The following is a 7695-nucleotide window of genomic DNA, read 5'->3' as shown; positions in this document are numbered from 1 at the left end:
ATCAATGATATTGTTCTGTAGTTTCCACACTCAGCTGGGTCACCCTTCTTTGGGATGGGAATAAATATAGACCTCTTCCAGTCAGTTGGCCAAGTGGTTGTTCTCCATTAAACAACAACATTATGTATTGTTTAAACAATAAAATGTTTACATGAAAATTAAATTTCAGTAAATAGAGTAAATATTATTTATGCCAGTATGCATTGCCTCTTAAACTATTTAACATATATGTCTCATTCCCAGTGTCATATAAACCATTAAACACTATGCAAAGCAATGTGTAAAGCCACTCAATTTATCCAAAATACTTGATGAAAATAAAGAAAGTGCATTTGGTTACATCCATGGGGGTCTAGACCTGTGGTTATAGCTTGTGACATGTATGAACTGGTGAGAATGGGCCACAGTGAGCTGATTGGAGAGATTATTTGATTGGACAGTGATATGGTTACTATCCAGGTGTATGACTTCTGGTGTGTCTGTTGGAGATCCTGCGCTTCACATGGGAAATCTCACTCAGTAGAGCGTGGTCCTGGCATTATGGGAGCTATATGTGTTCAGAGATCTTTATTAGATATCAGTAGTCAGACTCAAATAATCTACACCTCCAGCAGATTAAATGTCTCTACTCTTAGCAGAGATGTCAAATATGATTTTATATTTTGCAAAAATATACAAGATGATAGTCATATCACTGGTGGAGGTATTTATGAAATTGTCAATGAAAACTCACTCACCAAACACAAAATTGTGTTAATTCCATGAAACAGAAGAAAAGTCACTTACATTGTTCTTCCTGGGAACTACGTTACATCTGATATTGTCTTAGATCTTGAATTTGAAGATATCAAGGGAAAGTTTGTCATGGTCCAAGTTTGTGTTGTTTGGCAAGTTAAGCCTGTGACTGAGAAGCTTTCAGACAATAATCCTTTGCTGACTGCCCAGCGAATCCTTGATTCCCTTTTGATTCTCTGTACACAGATAGGAACTACTGTTACCCCTCAGGCTTTTGGTTTTGGGATAGTGATATCATAGTCTGTATCCTAGTTTTCCAACAATGATGTTATCATTCATATAGGATGTGGTGAAAGAGGAAATGAAATGTCTGTGGTCCTTCAGGATTTCCCAGAGCCTGCAATGCAAGTTGACAGTAAGGTAAAGTCTATTATGAAAAGGACAACTTTGGTAGTAAATACCTCCAACATGCCTGTTGCTGCAAGGAAAGCCTCTATTTAGACTAGAATTATGCTGTCAAAATGTTTCCATGACATGAGTTATCATGTAAGTATGATGGCTGACTCCACTTTCCAAAGGGCTGAAGCCCTTAGAGAAATCTCTGGTTGGTTCTCTGAAACGCTTTCAGATCGTAGATACCCTGCATATCTTGGTGCCCATGTGGGAAACGAGCAGGCTGAGTGAAATGTCCTGGAAATCTAGGAAGAGAAGGGAATGACAGCATTGTAGGAGTCATTTTTCCACCTGGTGGTGACTTTTCTGATCCAAATACCTCTGCTTCTCTCAGAATTGTTCAGCTATTTGGGGCTTAAGGAAAAAATTGGCTCAGTATAAGCACATTCCCGCTGATTCAGTTGGCTGATCAGCTACAGAAAGTGCATGTGTGCTTTGAGTGAGTACTATGAACACTTTACAGAGCTTGTTCCTTTGAGCACCAAACCTAAGGAACTTCTGCAAGAAGAAGACCTAAAGAAATTGTACAGGTTGTGGGAAAGACTTCTTCAGCAGAAACAGGTAAAAATCACTCTGGAGGTGGCAAAACTTATCAAAGTAGACTTCCTACAACAAAATGGACATACTCCTTATGACAGGTTTTGCCCATTCTACATGATGGTAAGAATGATCATATTAAATGATACGGCCTGGAGAGCTGTTGAAACCGGTGTCTAAAGTGACAATAAATTCATGTGGTTCCTTATCATTGAACATGTGGAGAGACCCTCTACAAACTTTTCCATGAAATTCATGGATCTGGTGAAAGATGGTGTGGCAAAGGTCAAGGCAGACAATGCACAATATCTTGAAAATATACAGAATGCATTCCATAGCATGGAAGACTAGAACTGTGATTTTTTTCCTCCTCTTCTTCAACAGACTCATGTATGTATTTTCCTAAGTTCTCAACACAAAAACTCTTTGCTTTTTTAATTGTGCAGCCTTGAGATTAGTGCCTATGTGTGTTATCATTTATTTCCCTGTTTATTTGATAGATCTTAAAAAAATCCATTCCTTTGTTTCAGTGTTTAAAAAGCCTCAAGGATGAATGTAGTAAAAATGTATGTAATGACTATACTACTGTAAACTTGTCATGTAAAATGATGCACATAACTTTGTCCTAGGTGTGCCCTCTGCTTATCTCCAATATAGTATAAACAGGACTACTGCATCACTCTATTTCTCTAGATTATGAGGTGATTTGTAGCTTAGTAAATAACTATTTTGCAGAAAATTTTCCATTTTAAAATCTGGATGGTAGATTATCCAATTATGCATTGCTTTCCCCAGTATAAATCAGGAATTTTTGTGGGAAAGTGTTGAAAACATAATGGTTTTTATAAACCAGTGATTGTAGGAGAATAACACAGAAATCCCAAGAACTCAAAAACAGTAACAAAACAACTATTAGAGTGTTGTTGTTGTTGTTGTTGTTATGTGCCGTCAAGTTGTTTGCGACTCATAGTGACCCTATGTACAACAGCCCTAAACTCTGCTCTGTCCTGGGCCAATCACACTGTCTCTGACACTCCCATCCCAATTATCCCAGTCACTGAATCAGTCCACCTCATAGAGGGCCTTCCCCTCCTGCGCCGTCCCTCCACCCTCCCGAGCATGATGTCCTTCTCCAAGGACCGGTCTCTCCTCACAACATGTCCAAAGTATGTTAGACGGAGCCTCAGAATCCTTGCCTCCAAGGAGCCACCCAGTTTAACCCTTTCCAAGACGATTCTGTTTGTTTTCCTAGCAGTCCATGGTATTCTCAATACTCTTCTCCAGCACCACAGCTCAAAGGCATCAATTCTCCGTCTATCCTCTTTGGTCATTGTCCAACTCTCTGATGCATAACAAGTGATTGCAAAAACTTTGGCCTGTATCAAACGCACCTTAGTCTCCAGAGAGACACCATTGCTCTTCAGTACTTTGGAGAGGTCCCTAAGAGCAGACTTTCCCATGCCAATGCGCCTTTTAATTTCCTGGCTACTGGTGCCAAGAGTGTTGACTGTGGATCCAAGCAAACTAAAGCTGTGTACAATCTCAATCTCTTCACCATCTATCCTGATGCTGCCAATTGGTCCAGTGGTAAGAATCTTTGTCTTTTTGACACTGAACCTCAATCCATATTGGAGGCTGCAGTCTTTGACCCTCTGCAGCAGGTGCTTCAGGTCTTCTTCAGTTTTAGCAAGCAGAGTTGTGTCATCCGCATAACGCAGATTGTTGATAAATCATCCACCAATCTTGACCCCATATTTCTCCTCCTAGAGCCCAGCCTCCCGGATAATCTGTTCTGCATATAGGTTGAAAAGGTATGGAGATAGGATGCATCCTTGGCTTACGCCCTTCCCAATTTTGAATCATGCAGTGTTCCCTTGCTCTGTTCTGATGACTACCTCCTGGTCCAAGTATAGGTTTCACATTAGCATGATCAAGTGTTCTGGGATTCCCATTCTTCTCAGAGTTAGCCACAGTTTGTTATGATCCACACAGTCAAATGCCTTTGCATAGTCAGTGAAACACGGATAGACATTCCTCTGGTATTCTCTGCTTTCAGCTAAGATCCATCTAACATCAGATACAATGTCCCTAGTACCACGACCCCTTTTAAACCCAGGCTGGACTTCTGGTATTTCTATGCTGATGTGCTGTTCCAGTCGTTTTTGGATAATCTTTTGTAAAATCTTGCTTGCATGTGAAATCAGTGAGCTTGTTCTATAGTTTCCACACTCTGTTGGGTCACCCTTCTTTGGGTAGATATCTTCCAGTCAGGTAGGCTAATTTAGTAAAGTAGCATATTATAAGATTAACAGACAAAAGTCAGTAGGATTCTTCTACAGTAACAAAGGAAAGACAGATAAACAAAGTAAAATTTACAGTCGTCAAACACAAATTGAAATACTTAGGTGTTGCAGTTTCATTGACTATGAAAAAGCATTTGATTGTGTGGATCATAACAAACTGTGGCTGACTCTGAGAAGAATGGGAATCCCAGAAAACGTGATCGTGACAATGAGAAACTTATACTTGGACCAAGAAGCAGTTGTCAGAACAAAGCAAGGAAACACTACATGGTTCAAAATTGGGAAGGGCGTACGCCAGGGATGTGTCTTGTCTCCATATATTTTCAACCTGTATGTAGAACAGATTATCCAGGAGGGTGGGCTCTATGAAGAGAAATGTGGGGTCAAGATTGGTTGAAGATCTATCAACAATCTGCGTTATGCAGATGACACACCCTTCTTGCTGAAACTGAGGAGGACCTGAAGTGCTTGCTGCAGAGGGTCAAGGACTGAAGCCTACAATATGGATTGAGGCTCAATGTCAAGAAGACAAAGATTCTCACCACTGGACCAATTGGCAGCATCAGGATGAATGGTGAAGAGATTGAGATTGTTCACAGCTATAGTTTGCTTGGCCCCAACACTCAACACTCTTGGCACCAGTAGCCAAGAATTAAAAGACTTATTATGATGGGAAAGTCTGTTGTTAGGGACCTCTCCAAAGTACTAAATAGCAATGGTGTCTCTCTGGAGACTAAGGTGTGTCTGACACAGGCAGTCTTTGCTATTACTTGCTATGCATCAGAGAGTTGGAAAATGACTAAGGAGGATAGAAGGGGAATTGATGCTTGGCTCCAGTTGGCTCCTTGGAGAAAAGGATTTTGAGGCTTCATCTAACATACTTTGGACATGTTGCAAAGAGGGACAGGTCCTTAGCGAGGGACATCATGCTTGGTAGGGTTGAGGGACAGCACAGGAAGGGAAGGCCCTCTATGAGGTGAATTGATTCAGTGACTGGCATAATCGGATGGGTGTGTTAGATGACTGAGCAGAGTTTAGGACTGTTGTACATAGCGTCACTATAAGTCACAAGGGTCTCAAAGGCACATAACAACAACAATAGGTGTTGGAGACAGAGGGTAAACTATTTTTATAATTATTACTAATTAGACAGACAACCCAGAATGAGATAGAACAGAAAGCATAAAAATCAGGGGGCCAGCAGTTCTCAACTGAAGGCGTGACCTGAGTTTCCCTGTATCTTTATTGAAAATTACCAGGAAGTAAATCACAAAGAGAATTCAATGCAAATGAAACCAAGCTCTTTCTATTGAAAACTTCTCCTTGACTCAGGAGGGAGGGGTCAGCAAATTCAAGAATCTGGTAAACCCTTAAGTACTGCCTTAGTGCCTCAGGGTAAACTCTAGCTTGTACCTCATCTCCACCACATCCAGACAGCATCCAGTTAACAACTATTTTGTATTGGCTTCCCATACTTAGGAATAAATCTAACTACAGACACAAAAGACCTTTACTGGAGAAAACCACAAAACACTTCTAGGAGACACAAGACACAATAAAAGAATGAAAAAACAAAACAAAAACCACACCAAAACCAAGGGAAAATGTTTCCTGTTCATGGTTAAAAAGACTAAATATACTGAAAAACAATATACCAAAAGCAATCTACATATTTAAAACAATCCCAATACAGATACCAAATTAATTTTTCAACCCAATAGAAAAGACAATTGTCAAGTTTATTTGAAGAGGAAAGAGATCCCAAATAAGCAAAGCACTCTGAAAAACAAGAATGGAGTGGGAAGCATAGTACTCTTTGATCTCAATACTACACAGCTGTAATGACCAAAATAGCATGGTAATGATCGGCACATAGACCAATGGAATAGAATCAATAACTCAGACATTAATTCATTTATCTATGGTCAACTGATATTCACCAAGGAAGCAAAACCTCTCAAACAAGGAAACAACTTCTTGAACAACTGATGATGGCAAAACTAAACTACCACCTTCAGAAAGCTGAAGTTGGATGCACACATCTCACCATACACAAAAAACAACTCAGTGTGGATCAGAAACTAGAAACCTAGAGGTAAATCCCAAAACCATAAAGAGCAGAAAAGAAAAAGTAGGACCAAGCTTAGAAGGATTAGCTCATGGTAGAAAAAGGCTGACAAAGCCAGATCTGCAACCAGGAAAGGATTAAAGTGATGAATGGGACCTTCCAAAGATTAGATCCCTGTGCTCATCATAGAGTGAAAGATTCCCTACTGACTGTCAAAAAAACATTTGGCAATATCATTTTAGACAAGGACCTCATAACTAAAATTTACAGGAGGCCTATAGGTCCTCCACAGGAAAAAGACTGGTAATCCCATTACAAAATAAGCAAGAGACCTTTCACAGAGGAAAATATTTAGATGACCAACAGACATATAATGAAATGCTCAAAATCACTTACAATAAGAGAGATGCAAGTCAAAACCACAATGAAATATTATCTTACCCGAGCAGCAGTGGCAAAGATTAATATGACAGTAAGTAATAAATGTTGGAGAGATAGGAACTCTTTTTATACATTGTTAGTGTAATGTAAAATGGTAGAAGCACTCTGAAAGACTGGTGTTTCCTCAAAAAGCTGAACATAGAAATTCCAAATGACCTAGCTATTCCACTGCTTTAAATATACTCTGAGAAAATGAAAACTGAAGCACAAAGGAGACTTGTACATCAATGTTCATAGCAGCGTAATTCACCATTACAAGAACATGGAAACAACCCAATGTCCAACAACAATAGAATGGATTGAGAAACTGGTACATTCTCATGATGGAATACTATGCAGTATGAAGGAACAATGATTTCAAAAATTACTATCTAACTTGTATCCTCTCCTGGATGCATATTTGGCTTTATTTGTCAGCCTATTTATACCATTATGCTATGTAAACTAACTCAGTCTCATAAAGACAAATACTAAAAATACTATTATTGTAGAAATAGAAAGTAAAATGGGTATGAAGATCCAAGGGGGCTGTGTATAGGAGGCGAGGGACAAGGATGGGCAGAGGGCATAATCATAAGATCGCATAATTTGATGGGTTGGTGGAGGGGTGGGTAAAGGAATGGGAAAGATTGGTGTGGATGAACTTTGTAAGCAAACTATTATGAAATGTAAATTTATTTAAAAAAGAATAGAATGCATGGAGAAAATCTCATAGATTTGGAAGCAACATTTAACAATGATATTTCAGACAAAGAACTCATATATAAAGTTTATAGATATATTACAAGGACTCCACAAGGAAAAGACTGATGATGACTCAATCAGAATATAGACAAAATACATGAAAAGACCCTTGAAAAAAAGGAGGACATTAAAATAAGCAAGAAACATATGAAAAGTGTTCAAAATCATTACCTTAGCACTACAAATCAAAACATTGAGATGTCCTCTCACCCTAGCAGATGTGCTGTTGTTGTTGTTATGTGCCGTTGAGTTGCTTACGACTCATAGCGACACTATGTACAACAGCCCTAAACCCTGCTCTATCCTGTGCCAGTCGCACTGCCTCTGACACACCCATCCCAATTACCCCAGTCACTGAATCAATCCACCTCATAGAGGGTCTTCCCTTCTTGCGCCAACCCTCCACTCCTCCCA

At 39.4% G+C, this 7695-nt stretch overlaps 1 pseudogene; it reads left to right on the top strand.

Annotated features, from left to right (window-relative positions):
• LOC102867334 overlaps positions 1-2076 on the top strand; it is a 13345-nt pseudogene extending 11269 nt beyond the window's left edge.
• Positions 2077-7695: the final 5619 nt, after the last annotated feature.

This window comes from Elephantulus edwardii, unplaced genomic scaffold (genome assembly GCF_000299155.1).
Source record: "Elephantulus edwardii isolate Elephantulus edwardi_28Jun2011 unplaced genomic scaffold, EleEdw1.0 scaffold00133, whole genome shotgun sequence".
NCBI lineage: Eukaryota > Metazoa > Chordata > Mammalia > Macroscelidea > Macroscelididae > Elephantulus > Elephantulus edwardii.
The sequence above is the reverse complement of the archived record's forward strand: the minus strand, read 5'-3'. Positions and strand labels throughout refer to the sequence as shown.